The following is a 20271-nucleotide window of genomic DNA, read 5'->3' as shown; positions in this document are numbered from 1 at the left end:
TTACACATTAATGTTGTTTCGATACCGATACCCGATACCACAAAAGTATCGGATCTCGGTATCGGAATTCCGATACCCGCAAGTATCGGCCAATACCCGATACTTGTGGTATCGGAATGCTCAACACTAGTCACCACTTTAGCATATAAATCCTTAGTGCTGCTGATTCAGTACCACAGCAACTACTCGACACTTCAGCATTCAAATCCATACTGCTGCTGAATCTGTGGTTTAGCAACCAGTCGCCACTTCAGCATGTAAATCCATAGTGGTGCTTATTCTGTGGTGCAGCGACCAGTCGCCTCTTCAGCATATAAATCCATAATGCTGCTGATTCTGTGATACAGCGACCAGTCGCCAATTCAACGTATAAATCATTTGTGCTAATTGTGTGGTTTAGCTACCAGTTCACAATTTAGCATATAACTCATTTGTTTTAATTGTGTAGTCTATCCACAAGTCCACATTTCAGCATATAAATCCTGTGTGCTAATTGTGTGGTCCAGCCACCAGTCCACATTTCAGCATATTAATCCTTTGTGCCAAATATTGTGTTTCCATTACCAGTCCACATTTCAGCATATTAATCCTTTGTGCCAAATGTTGTGTTTCCATTACCAGTCCACATTTCAGCATATTAATCCTTTGTGCCAAATGTTATGTTTCCACTACCAGTCCACATTTCAGCATATTAATCCTTTGTGCCAAATGTTGTGTTTCCATTACCAGTCCACATTTCAGCATATTAATCCTTTGTGCCAAATGTTGTGTTTCCACTACCAGTCCACATTTCAGCATATTAATCCTTTGTGCCAAATGTTGTTTCCATTACCAGTCCACATTTCAGCATATTAATCCTTTGTGCCAAATGTTGTGTTTCCACTACCAGTCCACATTTCAGCATATTAATCCTTTGTGCCAAATGTTGTGTTTCTACTACCAGTCCACATTTCAGCATATAAATCTTTTGTGCTAATTCTGTGGTCCAGCCACACTATCTCAGCTAATAAATACTGATTGTTCATTTAGTAACAGGTGACTGACAGGGCCTAGGGTTGTAAAACAGCTGGTTAAAAGAGGGGAAGGGTACATCCACTATGAGTGTGCAAAAGCAAGGTCATGGTGGAAGGGGGAATAGGTGTGGTGTTTGAGGTTGAAATGGGGTATGTGGTAATGTTACTGAAAGCTATACTGAACAAACATCAACTCATCCTATCCAAAGATAACAGACAACTTCTGTTACTGGAAAGGCTACTTGAGTCCCTTTCTTTGACAGCCACACAGCAGTATTTCTTGTAGATGAGGGGGAGAAAGATCATGTGCTCCAGTGGATGGCAAGCTCTGTATCAAGTGGCCTCTCCTCCTCTTCCCCCACCTTAACATCACACACAGTACTGTCTTCAGAGGTGGCCCCCAAATTATCCTTGTTTTTCCCCACATCACAACTCTCCAACCTCCCAAATGACTGTGGAGAACAACAGATGGGCAAGTCTGCAGAGGTGTTAACATATTCTATTCCATGGGCATCAGAGGTCTGCTCCAAATATTCTCAGACTCAAGATGAGAAAAGCACCTGCAACGATTCCAAAATTTTTTTAAGTTGGATCTGGGGCCAGACAACGTAGAATTCATGCAGAATACAGACCTTCATCACCAGGCATTAATCCCCGGGGATGGAGATGATCCTGCTGAGACTCAGATACCTGAGGCACACGCGGACTGTGTTGTGCTGTCAAGGCAGGAAGAGGGGAAGTTGGGTGATTCACAGGGTGAGGAGTGGGAGAACAGAGAAGATGAGGATGAGGTTGTAAATCCCATTTTCTCCTCCTACACATGCCAAAGCTAAGTGCTTGAATTTTGCCATCTCAAATCTGTTGGCAACGAAAATGCTGCCTTTCTGCCTGGTGGATACATATGGTTTCTGAAAGCTGATGGCCATTACAGTCCCCCAGTACCAGTTGCCCAGTCGCCATTACTTCACTAAAAAAGGCAGTGCCTGTGCTACATCAGAAATGTAAAGATAAATTTGGCACTCAAGTGGTAGATTATTATTATTATTATTTATTAATACAGCGCCATTTATTCCATGGCGCTTTACATGTGAGAAAGGGTATACATAGATACAAAAGAGATGGCTTTAATGCATGTGTGACAGTACAGGTGTTTAACACAGACGTTTCGGCTCGCATGGACCTTCATCAGAGTTGTAAATTAAATATATATATTTACAAAAACAAGAAGAATATAATACAACAACCAAAGTATATATAGTCATTGAAATATATACATTATAATATAATCCGGAAGAGAGGATCAGATGTGAAAGTGCTCAGATACATCACATTTACTAGAACATGCAAAAAATTAAGTTGAGAGAAGAAAGATGAATTTATATAACGACTAGTGATGAGCAAGTATACTCGTTACTCCAGATATCTCGAGCATGCTCGGGTGATCTCCGAGTATTTGGATATACTCGGAGATTTAGTTTCTGTCACCATAGCTGCATGATTTGCGGCTGCTAGACGGTCTGAATACATGTGGGGATTTCCTAGCACACAGGCAACCCCCATATGTACTCAGGCTGGTTAGCAGCCGCAAATCATGAAGCTACGGTGACAGAAACTAAATCTCCGAGCACATCCAAATACTTGGAGATCACTTGAGCATGCTCGGGAAATCTCGAGTAACAAGTATACTCGCTCATCACTAATAATGACTCATACTATGCTGTAGTAATTACTGGTGCAGGGGACTCAGTGTCCAAAGCTGTGGAAAAAATATATACCAGTGGCCATGAGGAACAAGGCCTCAATGTAGAGATGGTGGACCGCATGAATATAGTTACCCGTAGAAATGGTGATCGTGGAAAGTACAGTGTGCTACACCAGCATTTTATAGACAATATCACCCGTACCTTGAAAAAAATCTATGTCGGACAGGGTGCATTTCTCCACTGAGACCTCGACAAGCAAGCATGACCAGGGGCATTACATCTTGCTGATTGGTCACTGAGTGACTCTGGTGGCTGTGGGGGCAGGCTGCTCCACAAGTCTATGAATCCCCAAACATCTGTATGTAACACTTCCTCCACTGCTTCTGCCTCCTCCACCACCTTTAGGTCCTCCACCTGCACCCTCAACCTCTCCCTTAATGAGACACGCGTAACAACAGTATAGAGAGAATCCGCCCCACCTCTGCAATGCGCAGCCAGGGCTCACTGCAATTAGACAGTGTTAAATTAATATGACTTGGAGATTGTAATAACTCAGCTTGAGTTGTAGACAGCTATCCAGGCTGAGCAATGGCAGTCTCCACTGAACCTGGAGCCAGGGAAAGCTGTGTGTGATTACGATGCAAAGTTGGTTGCGGCCCTTCACTGGGGCAACCTCACAGATGTGCCTTGCATTGCTCACGTCCTCAATATGGTGATACAGCAATTTCTGCGCCACTCTCCTAGCCTGGATGTGATGCTGCAGAAAGTATGATTGCTGTGTGCTCACTTCTGCTATTTGCACCCCGCTGGCCATCGACTTGCATCGATACAGAGGTCATTTGGCCTACCGGTTAACCTGTTGATATGTGATGTGCCAACATGGTGGTATTGCACTTTGCATATGTTGCAGCGACTGTAGCAGCAGCAATGACCCCTGTTGCAGTATGTCATTTTCATGGCCTGGAGGAACACAGTGCAGACATGGTGCAATTCACGTTTGTGGAGTGAGCACAGATGAAGGACCTCTGCACCCTTTTGCACAGTTTCAAAATGACTATTATGATGGTTAGCACTGACAATGCCATCATCAGCATCATTATTCCGGTCATCTACATGCTGGAGCACACTTTGAATAGTTTGCACGATGAGGTGGTTGTCCCAGAGGAAGAGGAGGAAACAGATGAGGATGCAGAAGGGATAACTATACCTCTAAGTTCCGGACAGTCATCGCACAAACATTTGCCAAGGGAGGGTGGATTATCACCATCAAGAGTGGCTCATGATACCAGACAAACTATTAGTGAAGGTGCATTAGCCGAGGAACAAATGGAGGAGACGAGGAAGAATAGGTGATTGCCATTTAATAAAATGGTGCTCTGAGAACCCTGACACTACAGGCAACATACAACAAGGAGACCCGAATAACAGTCTTCATTTACCAAAAATCTGGCTTATCATGACTCAGGAGGAAGCAAAAGGAGGAGGAATAAGAGGACTATTAGGGTCTTTATAAAAAAAGGAAAATTATAAAATTAACAGCGCTGGACACAACTTATGATTGTAGTGCCACCAAGGCACTTGTTAGTAACATCAGCAGCAGTAGCAACAGCAGCCACAGAAGCTACGACAAAGATGTCACAGCCAATTCAGAGTAAGGATCTGTAAAAACAGGACCATGAGGTGAGAGGAATGTGAATGAGCAATGTGTATGCTAGTGTGAACTGATGTGATACACTTCACAATCCTGTTTTCATTCATCCTTATTCTGAAATAGCTTTAGAACCTCTATTTGTTCCCATCATATATTCTCCATAAAGATGTCCACCGTTGTGCGTCGGGGCAGACTGCCATCCCACTGAATGCCTCCATGAGCCTTTTAATGACCCTACATCCATGACGTCAGTGGGAATACCCTTCCTCATGGTATGGTAACGTGAGAGAAATACTGGAAAATACCATCCTTTATTAGGGGAGCAGCTTTCTCCACTGGGCCAACCAGAATGGAGTGCACATTAACTGGGCCATATGTAAGGAGTTCTAATACCCTTCTCACAATACCCATCATTAAAGCAGCAGGTAAAACACGCGTTTAGGTGTGGTCAGGTGATCCCCCTTCTATCACGTACATGGGTAATCAATGCTCTGTACACTTTTGAGGCTGTTTATAGCTGGACCCTGTAGATACCCTTTGGGAACATTACACATATATTGATGCTATGTTAGTATATTTATTTATTCCAAATCTGCACTTGCCACTGTACTTCTTCATCTTTTGGAATTACTACTACCAATTATTCATTTCTTTTCCTAGATCTTATGATTATTGAATAATTGATATCCATTCAACCTCCTTATACCTTGTGTCCATACAATGTGACTGCACTGGTCACTTTCTTCATTATTGTTCTTGAACAAGACTATATACTATACTAGATGGATTGACCTATGTGCCTTATGTATATTTCTTTCTATATGCACTAATTTGAGGCATATTTAATTTACTCTGTTACATGATCAATACTGGCTTTGGATGTTTATTCTGTACACAAGTATATAATATTCTATTTTCTTCCCAGACATATATGGTTAGTTTCCTGCGCTAGTGTTTTTCTTGTGCTACCTTTTGACCGACCTTATGGTATATTTTCTTTGTTCACTTTTAACCGATAATAAAGCATTTTGGTTTTCTATATCTCTCCATTTCCTTATTTGGTGGCAATAGTATACTCCATTCCTGTCTTTTTTGTGTCTACCATTATGGGAGTACATCACCTTTAACAATACAAATATCTGAGTGGAACTTCTTACCAATTGGCTATGTTGCTAGCCCTATCTACTTTGTGCTGTGTTCAATTATTGACTGAAGAACAAAGTTATCTATTCACTTATACCTCCCGAGGAGTGGCATAACAAATAAATGAAACCAATTCTTTACCTGCTGTTGATTTTTTCATTCTGCCTCCCAAAGAACACAGTAAGGCTTGGCGTAGAACTATCCTGTGCTCTACGCTCAATGCTTATTCCAGGGTTTCCATGTAAATCTCTGAAATAAGTGATTCAGACATAAATTCCAACTGAATATTCTCTGTAATGAAGCAGATTGAATCATTGTGGACACCATCTGGCCTATGATCTGGTGGTAGTCGACCACAGTTTTGTGCAATTCTGAAAAGAGAGACAAAAACTGAACAGATGCCAGACCGAGTACAGAGTAACTCTGCTGTTTCATTATAGTGAATGGATCTCTTGATGGTTTTGTCTAAACCACATTGTTTGTAGAATTAGATAGAAACCCGGATAAAAGTGCTCAGCTTAGAGTGACGGATAAATCTGATCCCAAACATTATGTAAAATGTTTACATTATTTCCTTTATGTAAAATGTTTCAATCCACAAAAAATGGCAAGTCTCCACTCAGGTCAGTCATCTGTCAATGGTAAAATAGGGGGCTTCCATGTTACTGGTAGTACAAAAACTCTAGAAAAGCGCTATACTTCTTCACCTCCAAAATAAATTCATCTAATTCTGCACCCCCAAATCAAAATGAGGTCACTTATGGGTGGTGTCTGCTGTTCTGACACCTCAGGAGCCCTGTTAATGTGATATGGCACCCTCAAACCATTCCAGCAAAATTTGAACTCCACTATAGCACTTCTTCTGAAAAGAGCTCATCACACATAAACGTACATTTTTTGAGGGGTTTAGTTTCCAAAATGGGGTCACTTGTGGGGGTCACATCAGGGGATCTCCAGATGCGATATTTAAGTTAAGATGGCAAATACCATTTGAGCCATATACTTTGCATTCCTGTGTGAACACGCCACATACAGACTATTTGTTTGCAAATGTGCACCAAGCGGCCAATTCCTGATTGTAGGGTGGCTGCATTATCGGTATTATTGCACCTGTGTATTTGCCATCTTAACTTGGGTCCGCTGTACCTTGGTTAGTGCAATTGTTGGAGGCCTTGAACAGGTAAGCATCTCTGCCTGTATACTGGTGTTTTTTTTGTTAAGAATAGTGGAGGTTTTTCCTCTTATGGTGTTTTTTTGAGACTAGAAGCTGCCATAACCCGATCGCTTCTGCTACATACAGGCAATGATCAGATCGCCTGTATTTAGCAGAATTGCTGACTTGCTATGAGTACCGTCCACCGGGCGGCGCTCATAGCAATCTGGCAGTGATGACCATAGAGATCTGCTGGAGACCTCTGGTTGTCTTGCCAATCTATCAGCAACCCATATGACGAGTGCCGATGGGCAGGATTTCTGGTGCACTTGCTGGAAGCGCGTGATAATAGCCGCTGTCAGAGTTTCACAGTGGCATTTAGCTAGTTAACATCCGCGGCTGGATCTCGATTCCACCTGCCACTGTTAGAGGCACATGTTAGCTATTCAAAACAGCTGACATGTGCCAGCAAATATGTGGACTCAGTGCCGGAGCCCACATCAAAGGGAGGGTGTCCGATATCAGTGTCGGAAAGGGGTGAAGGGCATAAGAATAAAAATTTAAAAAATTGTGAAGGTTTCATCAAAGTTTTTATATTTTCACAAATAAACACAAGCCATATCAAACAAATTTTGATATAATGTACAATATGTAAAAAAATATATAAGAATCACTGGGATCTGTGTAAGATTTTTCAGAGTTATTACCTCATAAACTGACACTAGTCAGATTTAAAAACTGAGGCTTGGTCATTAAGGGGTTAAAGGGTCAATATGTGAAATATTTGGCATTACCACAAGGCAATTTGTTCACCAAAGGGCTAGAGAATGGTACATTAATGAATATCTTTAGGCAAAATGCAAGTGAAGTGGAGATTTCTTGCAAGCTTGGGACTGGATTTCAGCAAATAGAGCTGAGTAATTAATCATGTCATAAATTCAAAGGGTACTTAAACAAAATATGAGTTTGTATAGCTATGCAACCACAATATTTTAGATCTTTCTTTTCCATCCAAAAATATTAGTTTTTTTCTCAAAATGAATTGTGCAGATTATGGGTGACATTAAGGCCATGTTCACATGTTCAACATTTGGTCAGTTTTTTACTTCAGTATTTGTGAGTCTAAATCCAGAGTGGAAAAATCAGAGAAGTATAGGGCCATGGTCACATGTTCAGTATTTAGTCAGAGTTTTACATCAGTATCTGTAAGCAAAACTAGGGGAGGAACAAGCAAAGTATAATAGAAAACACATCATCACGTCTGCTTTAATCATGATGTACTGAAAAAGTGTGAAAGAGGCTTTATACTATGCTCCCATAGTGAGATTTTTGTGAGTTCTTGATGTTGCAGATTTTCAGCACCATTTCTGCACCAAGTACGTAAATTAGGTTACTTCCATTTTTTCATTGCAAATTTTTGAAGCTGTTTTTTTGTCTCTTGTTGGCATGTCATATTTTAAACAAAGCTGCTTTGTTTTTGATACGTCCTGGTATGTGCCTTTGAAAAACTTTATTGATACATTCATGTGCAGATTACATGCGTTTTTATGCATTTTTTTACTTGCAGATTCTTCGCATCTAATGCAAATCTGTTGGAAAAATCTGCATATAAAACTCAGTATACTCGCAAGATAAACTGATTTGTTGTGGATTTGAAATTCAAACCATAGGTCAGTTTACACTGATTAAAAAAAGCACAGTGGGCATAAGATTTCCATAAATCTCATATAATCTACTGCAACTAATTTTTTGACACAGAAAAAAATATGTAACATCAAAAACTAACTGAAAACTCATCGTAGGCACACAGTCTGAATATAGGTGGTAAAAGAGCTGAAATGATTCTTCATATTATTTTTTTTAACAACAAAAGACTAGCATTTTAACACTAAACATGTTTAAATCCACTTTATGTGATATATTTCTTCTATGAATTCTTTTTTGTTATAAAAGTAGAATGCAGAAAAAACAAAACTTCATGAATGTTTTTAAATTTGGATATTGGTTTTGAGTATTACTTTTGATTTTCTCATCACTCTAGTGAATTGCTAAGAGATGGCATCACCTAATTTTATTTGATACAAAGCAAACCCGACATACAGCATTTCAAAAGAGTGCATTTTGGCATATGCTAGGACAGTATACTTTTTTACTATACAAAGTTGTAGTTTGCTGAGTTTTTCTATAAAAAAAGAAACGGTAAAGAAAAATGTCAGTAGACAAGGAGTCAAGGCCAGAATGTTTGCCAATATGTCTTTATAGTGACATACAGTACGTTGTAGGTATTCCCCATGCATACTTCTGGCAAAAAACTAAAAACTAAATTGAAAATGGAGCAGGGAAAATGTGTGGCTTGTCCTGATGAAGAAGTCAGAGGACTTTGAATCTCGGCATTGACAAATAAACAAATAAACCACATTGAATATTCTTCGGTCTCCTGGATCCTTCTACTATTTTTCAGCAACGCAGTTAACCCACATTTTGTCCTACTCTATTTTATATCTATATCCCTTGTGGGCTTGCAGCAGCAGACATTTTGTGCTTCATATTGGTTACCCCAACAGGTGAGTACCTATATGCACCCTTAGTTGTCCTTGCAAATCTTTGGATACGATCCTATTGTGCTTTTCATTGTATCTCCAAATTTTCTCTACTAAAAAACAAAATTTAACCGAACCTAAGTTGCATAGATTGGCAGAACTTGTGAAAGCAGTCTCACTTGATAGCAATATATTTTGGGTTTGGGTTAGGTATCTCTTTGGTTATAATTTGCTGTATTTTTGGAAAAACAGACTAATACTCAAAAACTAATAAATGTTCAGATATACTGATTTTAAGTGGTATTTAGAAGTAATATTTTCAGTGATAATAAGTAGAGTTTACAAGAATTTTAAATTTTGGGAATTCAATTTGGGCAAAATTTGCAAAATGGTGGTCAGATGACTGCGATTTTGCTAAATTTGAAGGATGTGGAGGTGCTTAAAAAGTAAACTGTTATTCTCACTTCTCTCTCCCATCCCCAACTCATACATGTTACTCTACAAATGTAACACAATATTGCAACATAATAGCAAACTGGTCAACAGGCTGCAATTTCATGACATCCACAGGAGGACCACATATGAATATTAGAGATGAGCAAATATATTTGAAACAAATCAATTTTGTGCCAAGTTTTAGGAAATTTGCTGGACAAACAATTTGCAATTTGATTTGCATGAATCAAAAAAATACTCATCGCTTTGTTAAAAAATACAGAATATTGTATCAACCATAGAATACTCATATGACCTCAGGCACAACCAGGCACACTTTCCAATAATAAGTTGTAGCTCTCACATCATATAGTACAGCAAAGCTATTGCATAAGGTAGTGCATCACATGGTATAGTAGAGCCAATCATAGCCTGTATAAAAGCCAAAGCAGGAAATGAGGTGTTGCTACCATCTGTTTAGTGAGAAGATGTGAAAGCTCAAGTTAGCCATAGAAATACGGAGATAAAAAACTTTGAATAAAAGTTTCAGTATGTCTGACAAAAGAGCAGTGCAGGAAAATTCCCATCAGTTTAGTTATAGCCAGTTGAAGTTCACCTTGAGATTCCTAACATGTGTTGAAAATGTGTATATGAGTTAAAAATGTTAGGTCCTAGGAGACCTCATTGTGTTATGTAGATCTTTTTAGGACTATTGAAGTATCGGCTGTACTCAACAGATGTATTCAAGGTGGATCACATTTTTTGAAACAGTTCACTGAAACTGGTGAATTGGGATATTAAAAGATTTGATCAGATATAATAGACAAATATACCAAAAACAAGCCCTGAGTATCACAAAATAATGATTTTTGAAAGTTGGTCATCTAGTGTAACTCATTGCAGATTCTGTTGAGCCAAGGAGCAAGGTAAGGAAGGATGTACGTCCTGACATTGTTTATGATAGAGATAAACGAATTTGCCAAGATTCAAATTTGCTAAGTTGTGTGGATTTTACAGAGAAATTAGATCCAAGAAATGAGTAAAGAAGAATGATCCATTTGTGCGAGAAAAAAGATAGTATTGCATGATATTAAAGTACTAAGCAAATTATTTACATATATTGTCCCCACTTTCCTGCATAGAAAGGTTCAGAAAAGTGGACCTGGGCTTTGCCATATCCTACAGCTCCTTGATGATGTATTGATGGGAATCTATCACCAGGGTTTTGCTACCTAATCTGATAGCAGCACAATGTAGACAGAGATACCCTGATTCCAGTGATGTGTCAGCTGATAGGTTGGTTGCTGAAGTTTTGATCAAATCAATTTTTTCCCAGGAGGAGATTATCACTTGAGGACTAGTAAATCTACTGCTATTTTCACCTCTATATTCATGATCTTTAAAAATTCTCATGGATAACACTGACTGTTAGCTTTTTGCCTATGAACAGTATAATCTGTGGTGTGTGCTTGGATATGCGAAGCTCAACATTCAGAGAGCTGGTAGATCTGAAACAGATAAAGCAATGATTTTATAAAAACTGCATCAAGCAGCCAAGTAAGTGTTATATGGCTGGAATAAGGGTTTCTTCACCTATATCATACTGCTCACAAACGGGGTAGCCAAAATCTGGTAGCAGATTCCTTTAACCTAAAATTCCATTATGTGATTGCGGTTGCTTATATCTGTCATTTTGGCACTGGAATAGTGTTGTGACGCACTCATGGGTGAACATGGCTTATGCTTGGTTATTAACGTTTATCAAGGTGCCTTTTTTCAGTGAGTTAGTATATTTCCTGCTTAGTGGATATGTCAAAAAAGGTGTAGTGATCTCCAAGCCACCGGTATTCAAAGTTCAAGTCAAACCTATTAGTTTTATGGAACACTATGACTTCCATTATATTGGACCCTTTCTAATTCCAGGTGTTATATTTTTATGGTAAGCTAAATGCCTGAATTCCTGCAATTACGTTTTTGCTCTATACTAAATCAGATTTAGTTTTTAGTTGATAATATTATAATATTGGTGTTTGTGGAAAATATCAATGCCAGATACAATAACTTTGAGGTTTTACATTACCTTTAAATGGAAAAAAAGATGCTATTATTCCGATTTCCGAAGATTCACTTGAATAAAAATAATAAATAGAAATCCAGTGTCTTTTTAACGCTCATTGTGTTATTTAGCTTTGTTTTAGAGCTGTAATCTATCATTTTATTGTATTTTGGGTTTGAATTGGAAATAAAACCCACTTGGAAAACCTAATATGCTGAAATGATTTGCTCTGCCAAATGGCCAGTAAGTGCCAAAGTAATCCCAGTACTAAACAAAACATCCCTAAGGCAATGTGAAAGAATACATGGAACCAGGTCTGTTTACTACAGTATGTGAGTATTTATGTCACTGCAACAATTCACCGGAATGAAGGTAAATCATTTACACTATATTTATTCCTGTCATTGGACTGACTGATGATATATAGATATCATTAGGGATAATTTGATGACTATCTGTATGAATGATTGTTTGATGTACTAAGTTGTAGCCTAAGTGGTCCAATTTAAAAAATATAATTAAAAGAAAAATTAATAAAAAATTAGCCTCCCACTCAGAGATTACTAGGGTTGAGCTTTTTAAAGAATACATCCCCTGATCTATTTAGCTAGGTGACATAAAGAGTACTTTTCAATAGAACCTTGTTCAATTTTGGATAGGGCTCAGTTAAAAAAGTGTTACTCTACACCTGACAATTGACACCTGTGTAGACACTTTTCCTAGTGTAAGGAAAGGAATAGTGGGATAGATAATATCTGCCATAAGTTATAGCTCATACTGTACCGGAGCATGCAGGGGGCACAAAGTTTCCAAAAGTGCATTTTTCATTAAAGTTTTCCTATGTAGAGAAGATCATTTTGTATGTGATCAGTTTGCCATGTTTGACCCTGAGAAACAGCCGGGAGGGCACTGCTTCTCAGTAGGCCACATGTTTATCCTTTTGTTTAGGTTATGTTTTCAAAATGCAATTTATAGGGTGAAACCCAGAACAAATCCACATAAAATCTATGAAAATCTACGTGTAATTTGAAAAATTCTGCTATGGAAAATCCGAAAGAGAAATTTTGCACTTGTGAATGTAACCTTAGAGTTTCCTTTTTGGCAAGCAGAAATGTGTCAGCAATGCTCCAAATAGTGTACACTTGAAGCTAGTTTTAGAATGAGCTTGTTATTCTTGCCATGTACTCGGGTAAATCCAGAATTCCTGGTTGTCATTAACTCAGTGCTGCTATTTTACTGCAAGGTGGTGGAAGAGTCATTAGTTGTAGCTTCCTTAGTGAATTGTAGGCCAGTTTAGCAATGGATCTCTGTTGAAGTTCAAGATAACAATATTTTATGGACATTAAATATCTCATAAGCTGCTGATTAAAACATAAAATAAAGGTAAGTCATTGATAACTAAACAAACGTTTATGGGATATTGGGTTGTTTCTTGCATAGTTTTTATTATAATAACGTTGTAATGTCTGCTGCAGTTTTTTGAGCCAAGACCAGAAAAGGATCCAGTTTGAAGATCATTTAGAAGCCCTTCATTTATATTACCAATTGCCTTTGAATCCATTCCTGGCTTTGGCTCAAAAGACTGCATGAAAGACTACCACCATTTTATTTTTGTGAGAAAATCTCCATGTCTGATGCCAACTTATTAGACTAACCTTTTAATACATTTATGTTCACCACTTTCTAATGAAAACTAATTTCTCTCCCATACTTTTTCACTTAGAGATTCTAGCCCTCATTAAAGCACGCCAATGGAGTCATAGAGGTGCAATATTTTATCATTTATTTTTTGCTGGTAAAACAGTGTAATTCAGTAATGATACTTTGCCTAATGTTTAGAAAATGCTTCAAAAATGTGTTTTCATATCTCACTTCATGTTCTATTTATGGCTAATGGTATATGTACATGTTTATTATGGGACATATAGAGTAGGTAAAGTAATTGCCCAAAACATAAGTCAACAGTTCAGTACTTATTTAAAATGTGAAGGTGGTAGAAGAGCTTGTACTGTAGGCTGTGAGATTGAAGGACGTTGACTATCTTGGTAGGGTTAAGTTCACACAATATTTGGTATGTCTGTTTAGCATATGTGACAGTAGATACTCCTAGCATGGACATTGAGTGGGTGATCACAATTGGATGGTGACCCGGTATTTTTCAGTATACCTTTCCTTCTGCACTTTCATTTCCAGTTTGCGATAGCAAACAAAAGATATCTAACAATACAATATTTTGGCATGAGTAATTTTGGATGATGCCATTGTATGGCTTACAATGATGTAATGGCATACATCTTGGCTTTATGCTCAGCTCATACACCTTCAGATTACCTCAGTATATGCAACAAACATAGACCCAAAATACGATCTAAAAAAGAACATAGTGACAAGTGAGCATGCTCGGATATTGTGTTATCCGAGCATGCTCGGGTGTTATCCAAGTATCTTGGTCATGCTCAAGTAATATGTTCGAGACCCAGCTGCTGCATGTCTTGCGGCTGTTAGACAGCCACAACAAATGCGGGATTTACCTGTTTGTTAGGCAATTCCCACATGTCTTGCGGCTGCCTAACAGCCGCAAGATATGCAGCCGTGGGGTCTTGAACATATTACTCGAGCACGCCCAAAATACTTGGATAATACCAGCGCATGCTCACTCATCACTAAACATAATTTCAGGTTTTAACAAAAATCTGTCCCAGAGTAAAAGGCAGGTATATAATTGGTGCAAATGGGCCCAAGGGGTTAGAGGGCCAGCTGCTCGTCCCAAAGCAGCCATAAGCTTCTATCACACACTCATAGGGGGGTACATTATGAAGAGCTATTGAACTGCAGTATGCCCACATACTATTCTTGCAAAAGGGCCATCTTCTGTATGTATCCACCCATGCCCAGAGTTATGGGTAAAAGAATAATTCAACTATATTTATTATTAGATTGGTCTAACATTTTAGGTAACCTGTACTGCAAATAGATTGCAATTAGTTGACAGCTGTCCATAACTCCTCAGTAGAGCTGAATGGCCACCTACCCTTTGTGCGGAAATTAGTCAACCTGAAATTGATTAGCAATTAAAGTATCAACACTGTAAAAACAATCAATAGACATTTTCTAATTGCTCTAATTGCTTAAATACATACAGTATACACAGAAATGTAAACTAGTGATCACGACTAGACGGATAGATAGAGCATGTGCAAGCCTCACCTGGGTTTATATACAACCACTGTACACTAGTCATTGTGCTGTCTCACAATCCTTCCTAAGGAATATAATATTGTGCTGCATAGTTTTGTCAACCATATGATTATTAGATTTACTGGACACATATTCAATGACAAAAAGCTGGGAAAGCTTTGAATATATATTCATTATATCCACTTAAAAATACAGAAAGATCCACCTTATTTCTAATTCATTGGGTATTAATGAGTCCCATATAAAACTATCTACTGTATGTAAGCAAGCAAACACGACAAGCTTCCATTCGCTTTTCGCTGTAAAGTAGTAATATTCCATTCTGCATTTACTGCACCAGTTAATGAATAGTGTTATGTACATTTTGTGTCTTGCTTATTACAGTGCATATTAGATCCAGGTTATTTAACAGCTTAAACAGATCTTTTTAGAGGAAAGTTAAGAAAAGACTTACATTCTTTCATCAAGTTGGCACATTGCAATTTTAAGGGAGCAATATGTACGTACACAAAGCGGCGCATGTGAAATTGTCTTATTTGCTTTCATATCAGTCTCTTTAGGATTAACGGAACATAATTTCATTCAGACAATTTCGCTTGTAGTCTTTCTGGGATAGAAGGATAGAAAGCATCGCACTGGGAATTATGTATTCTATTGCCATCAACACTCAATGCACTCTATTCTCCATTTCTGGAGACAATATTCTGCATATTTTGCCTTATGTTCTACTATATTGCTTTAGTTTACTTAAACAAATGCAATATGTAAATCTAAAGATGCATTGATAACATTTTAATCAATTGGAGCAATGATTAATTTTTAATATATTAATAATTAAAACACATTTAAAAAAATCTCATATGTACATTATGATTTTTAATATGTAAACTGCGAGATATATATAATGCAAATTTGTAAAAAAAATAATTTAATTGAATTCATTATGCAAATGTTATACGTCTTCTGTGACGAGACAAGTGTGAAAATTATGGATGTATACAATGTGTAAATAATTTGTGCAAAAAACAGAATTCCACACCATACATTGACACATGCCAAAGCAAATAATTGCAACACAGTCAGTCACAGCTTTGCCCTGCAGGTAGAACATCAGCTATGAAAGGGAGAGAGGAAAGGAATAGACTGAGAGAAAGAGCAGGATGTGTATCTGATGCCGAGTATAAAGGCATGAACACTATGGTTGTGAATCCTCGAGTCACACATCGGCCATGCAAAACAGGACATACCTTTCTGGCTTGCTGCTTCTGTTGGCTGAAACAAAGCAGTCCCATTCTCAGCGGGAGGCCAAGTCAAAATGAAATTTTATTTAGTCTGCACTTTCTCCCAGATCAGGTTTCGGAATGACTGCTCTTGGAGATAGCCTCGTTGTGGCTGATGCATGCTTTGCATATGAAATGGCAGTGACAAAAAAAAAAAAACTATACTTGCAAACTCTGCTCAGAAAATAGTGGAGTGTATATGTGACTTACAGATTCAGGCTTACAAAAAAATAAAGAGCTTTTCTGATTTTTACCAATTTGTATTGATAAAAAAAATCAATTTTGTTAGATGCAAAAGAAATATAAGAAAAATAACGTAAAATTAATTTTTATCAAGTAAAATTTATGCAAATATTTATTATAGAAGATTTGTATCAGCATAAAATTTTAATTAGTTTTTTTGGTACATTTTTATGTCATTTTGTTATTAGTGTTTAAAAGTAAAGTATGGCAGCATTGGTCATATCCTAGCTCATTAAAAATGTCTGTAGGAAAAAGTAAATTTACATGCAGATCTAAGTGTATGATTAGCATAAAGGACTAAAGTATTTTTTTATTTTCTGGTTTCAGAATAATAAAAGCAAAAGGCATATATAAATTATTCTTTAAATTGATTTTATACATATAATAGTTTTTACAAAATTTTTATAATTTTTTATACGTATAATAGTTTTTACTCATTCTTTTAATCATTTTTTATACGTATAATAGTTTTTACTGATTTTTTATCATTTTTTATACGTATAATAGTTTTTACTCATTCTTTTAATCATTTTTTATACATATAATTGTTTTTACCGACTTTTTTAAATAATTTTTTATGCTGAATGTAATGACGCTGATGTGATCTAATCAGCAGATGTCTAGAAATAATGTTTTTACTGTCATTTTAGATACAAATAACATTAAGACCTACTGTAACTTATGTCATCGCAGTGATCGGTGATGCAGGAGTGCACTTTAATTCGTTTCAGGGTGAAGACATGAACATGGATATCGTGTTAAGAAACTTATTCTGTTGGGCATATATTATATAAATAGTAATCATCTTTACACTACTTTTTTTTTTTCCAAAAACTCAAGGCATGTGATTATCAAAGAGCATTTCCAGAGTTCATTACTGCGAACACAGCATGCCCAAGAAGAAAATGAGAAGAATTGCCGCAGTTTCAAAGTTGATATTGTAAAACAGGAAAAAAAAACACTTTAATGTTAAGCATGCTTCTTTGTGAAGTGCTAGGCCACTTGAAATCAAATGTTGCATAAATGATTTAAAAACAGAAAAAAGCATAAATATGACTCAGTGCTCGATATAATCATACGTTCTTGTTAGGATTCTGATGTTCAAAATGGTAAGAAAAATGATAATGAACAGCTGCAGGTCAGTTTGCAAAGCGACGGGTATAAATGCTGTCCTGAATTTACATTGAAAGGTTTAGGGAAAGAAAACACTTGAGTGCTACACTGTCACATAGCGAAATCTGAGAAGAACATCTTTTATCTTATTTTTTTTTATCTTTTAGCCTGGATTAACTCAATCAATAAAAAGTTGAGTTTTTTTACACTATTTTTACTATACAAAAGATATATATACACTGTATAATCTGATGTGACTACACTGCAAGCAACTTTTAATACAAGGTCACACAAGGTTATAGAATTTTTTTCACTTTTGGATGAAAGGTTGCTAAAAAACATTTAGTAATATATTGAATTTGCAATAAAGTGTAAAAAAAAAACCCTTGAGAATAGGATGTTTGTGCAAATACTTGTATTTTAATTGTAGTCATTTTTTTATTATAATATTTAAAGGGAGTCTAAAAATAATGTTTGATGTTAAACTTTGCGATGACAATTACTGATTATAGTTTAACTGTTAAAATATGCCTCTGTGATTGGCTATCAAGACCAAGAGTAGGAGGGCATGTTTTAATCCACGGTTGCGTCCTATGCATGTGACAGTGATGACAAGCTGCTCATATTAACATTAATGCAAGCAGGTCTGTAGCTAGAGATGGGAGAATAGTGCTGATTGCTTGATTTTCATCCTCCTACTTAAGTGAAAAAATAAAAAAGGCGGTTCAACCTTGTGAAGTTTTGTCAGGCACACCCTATTTATCTACTCATCCCAAGAGCTTTGCATGTGTGCATAGCATATGGATTGCAGGTGTGCTGCCATGTTGTCCGTCACAAATTGTTCTTCCAGGATCGGTGGTAAAATCATACATACACGAATAAGAGTCAGAGTCTTCTGTGCTTCTTAACCTGTATTTTCAAAATCCAAATCTTTGGATATACATTATAAAATAAATTAAATATATCAAAGTATCTGGATTTTAATATTAAAGATTAGGATGCACTAAAGATTCCTCCTCTTGTTCTTGTTATATGATCTGAGTCAAAATAATCATCCATAAGGATCATTATTATATCTCAGATCATATAATAAACTACTCATATAGCACCGTACTCATAAATATTTGCTTTAGAGATCACCTTAATTCTTCAATATTTGGAACAGTCAGCGAAAACCTACATTTTACAGTGTCCATATAATTTGCCCCACTAGTAAGGAAGTCACACTTTGTACTGTACTATCACAATAAGAATTAATTGCTCTTTGACTTACAGAATACAACAATTTATTAAAAATAAATTATATCCATCAAGATTCATTAGATTCCATACACCACAGATTGGTAATATCTGCCATGGCTTCTGTAATAACTAACACCATGATGCTAGTGTGAACAGAACCTAACATCACTAACATCTGAGCCTGTGTATGAGATGTATTTTAGCAATTCTATTTTTACTATTCCAGTTAAGATCACCTCAGCTCTACAACATTGTCAACAGTCAGTGGAAGCCTATATTTTCCAACATCCATGGAATCTGGCCCCAAAAAAGCCCCAAAAATGTCAACACTGCCTCCACCTGGCATGGATTGATCTGATGACTCTCTTCATTGACCCCTTCTATATATTCCTTGGAGCCTCCCAAATGTATCTTAACAAGAATTAATTTGCTTGTAGCACACTGTTTTTTGTAATTACTATAAAGCATTACACCTTTGTAGCACAACACTGTGGAGGTCGATGGTGCTGAATAAATAGCAATAGTTGTAGTAATAATGACTATTGTTATGAAGTTGCATAAAATGTATTATATATATATATTATAACAATGAATTTTCAGGAATCATTGTATCTAAATAGTAACTCTCTGGAATGCACTACCCCTGACAATCCGGTTAATTACCAGTTTAGACAATTTTAAGCTTACCCCAAAACATCCCTTCAGTTTGGCCTATCACATCACCTCACTAATCTAACTGCTTTTCCTCCCTTTCTTTATTTTCTTCAGAATCTGGTCCATTCTATCGTCTGTTCCCATACTCTCCATTTAAACAGGAGGACTTAGCATCTGGACAAATGTAGATTCCGTCTGATAACTGGTTCATGCAGCTTTACATGGATATCCATATTTATAAAAGTGGATGGATGATACAATACAATAATTGATATCTTTTGTGTATGCCCTATTTCCTTATACATTGTGAGCTACTTGCACAAATTGTATTATGTGTCACTCTGCAATGTCTAATAGCATCTGTAAATGTACTCTCTGAATTGCAAAATGCAGGGAAATATGTTAGTGCTGTATAAAGAAAATTATTATTAGTAATACTTTTACTATTCAAACAGCTTAACTCTTAAATATTTGTAATATTATAGGTGTTCTGTTCAGGAAACCACTTTTCGTGAGCCCTACCAAAAGTTAAATAAAGGTGAATTGACCATTCAGAATGCTCATTGGTAGACCACAATAGAGATCAACTAGAACCAACCACTTTCACCCTGGAGGATCCAACATTTTGCATATTTTAAGGGAACCTGTGTGATTCTAAATTTCTCCTGTGGTGTCACTGTGGTTGACCTAAAAGCTTGACATTGCATAAACAGAGCTAAGATACTACAAGTTGAAGCAGCAACTTTTTACATTCTAGATGGTCATGTATAAACTTTTAGAAGTGTGAGATTATTTCACAAGCAGTCAACTAAATAAATATTTTGTATAAAAATAAAATGTCAGTGAA

The 20271-nt window shown here is 36.9% G+C and overlaps 1 long non-coding RNA gene across 1 annotated transcript; it reads left to right on the top strand.

Moving 5' to 3' along the window:
• The first annotated feature begins 12942 nt into the window (after positions 1-12942).
• LOC143818315 (uncharacterized) lies at positions 12943-19256 on the top strand. Its single transcript, XR_013224453.1, has 2 exons — positions 12943-13077; positions 18997-19256. It is a non-coding gene; the product is annotated as an uncharacterized LOC143818315 (long non-coding RNA).
• The last annotated feature ends 1015 nt before the right edge of the window (positions 19257-20271 follow it).

Source organism: Ranitomeya variabilis, chromosome 3, assembly GCF_051348905.1.
Source record: "Ranitomeya variabilis isolate aRanVar5 chromosome 3, aRanVar5.hap1, whole genome shotgun sequence".
NCBI classification, from domain to species: domain Eukaryota; kingdom Metazoa; phylum Chordata; class Amphibia; order Anura; family Dendrobatidae; genus Ranitomeya; species Ranitomeya variabilis.
Note: the sequence above shows the minus strand (reverse complement) of the source record. Positions and strands in the feature narration are given on the sequence as shown.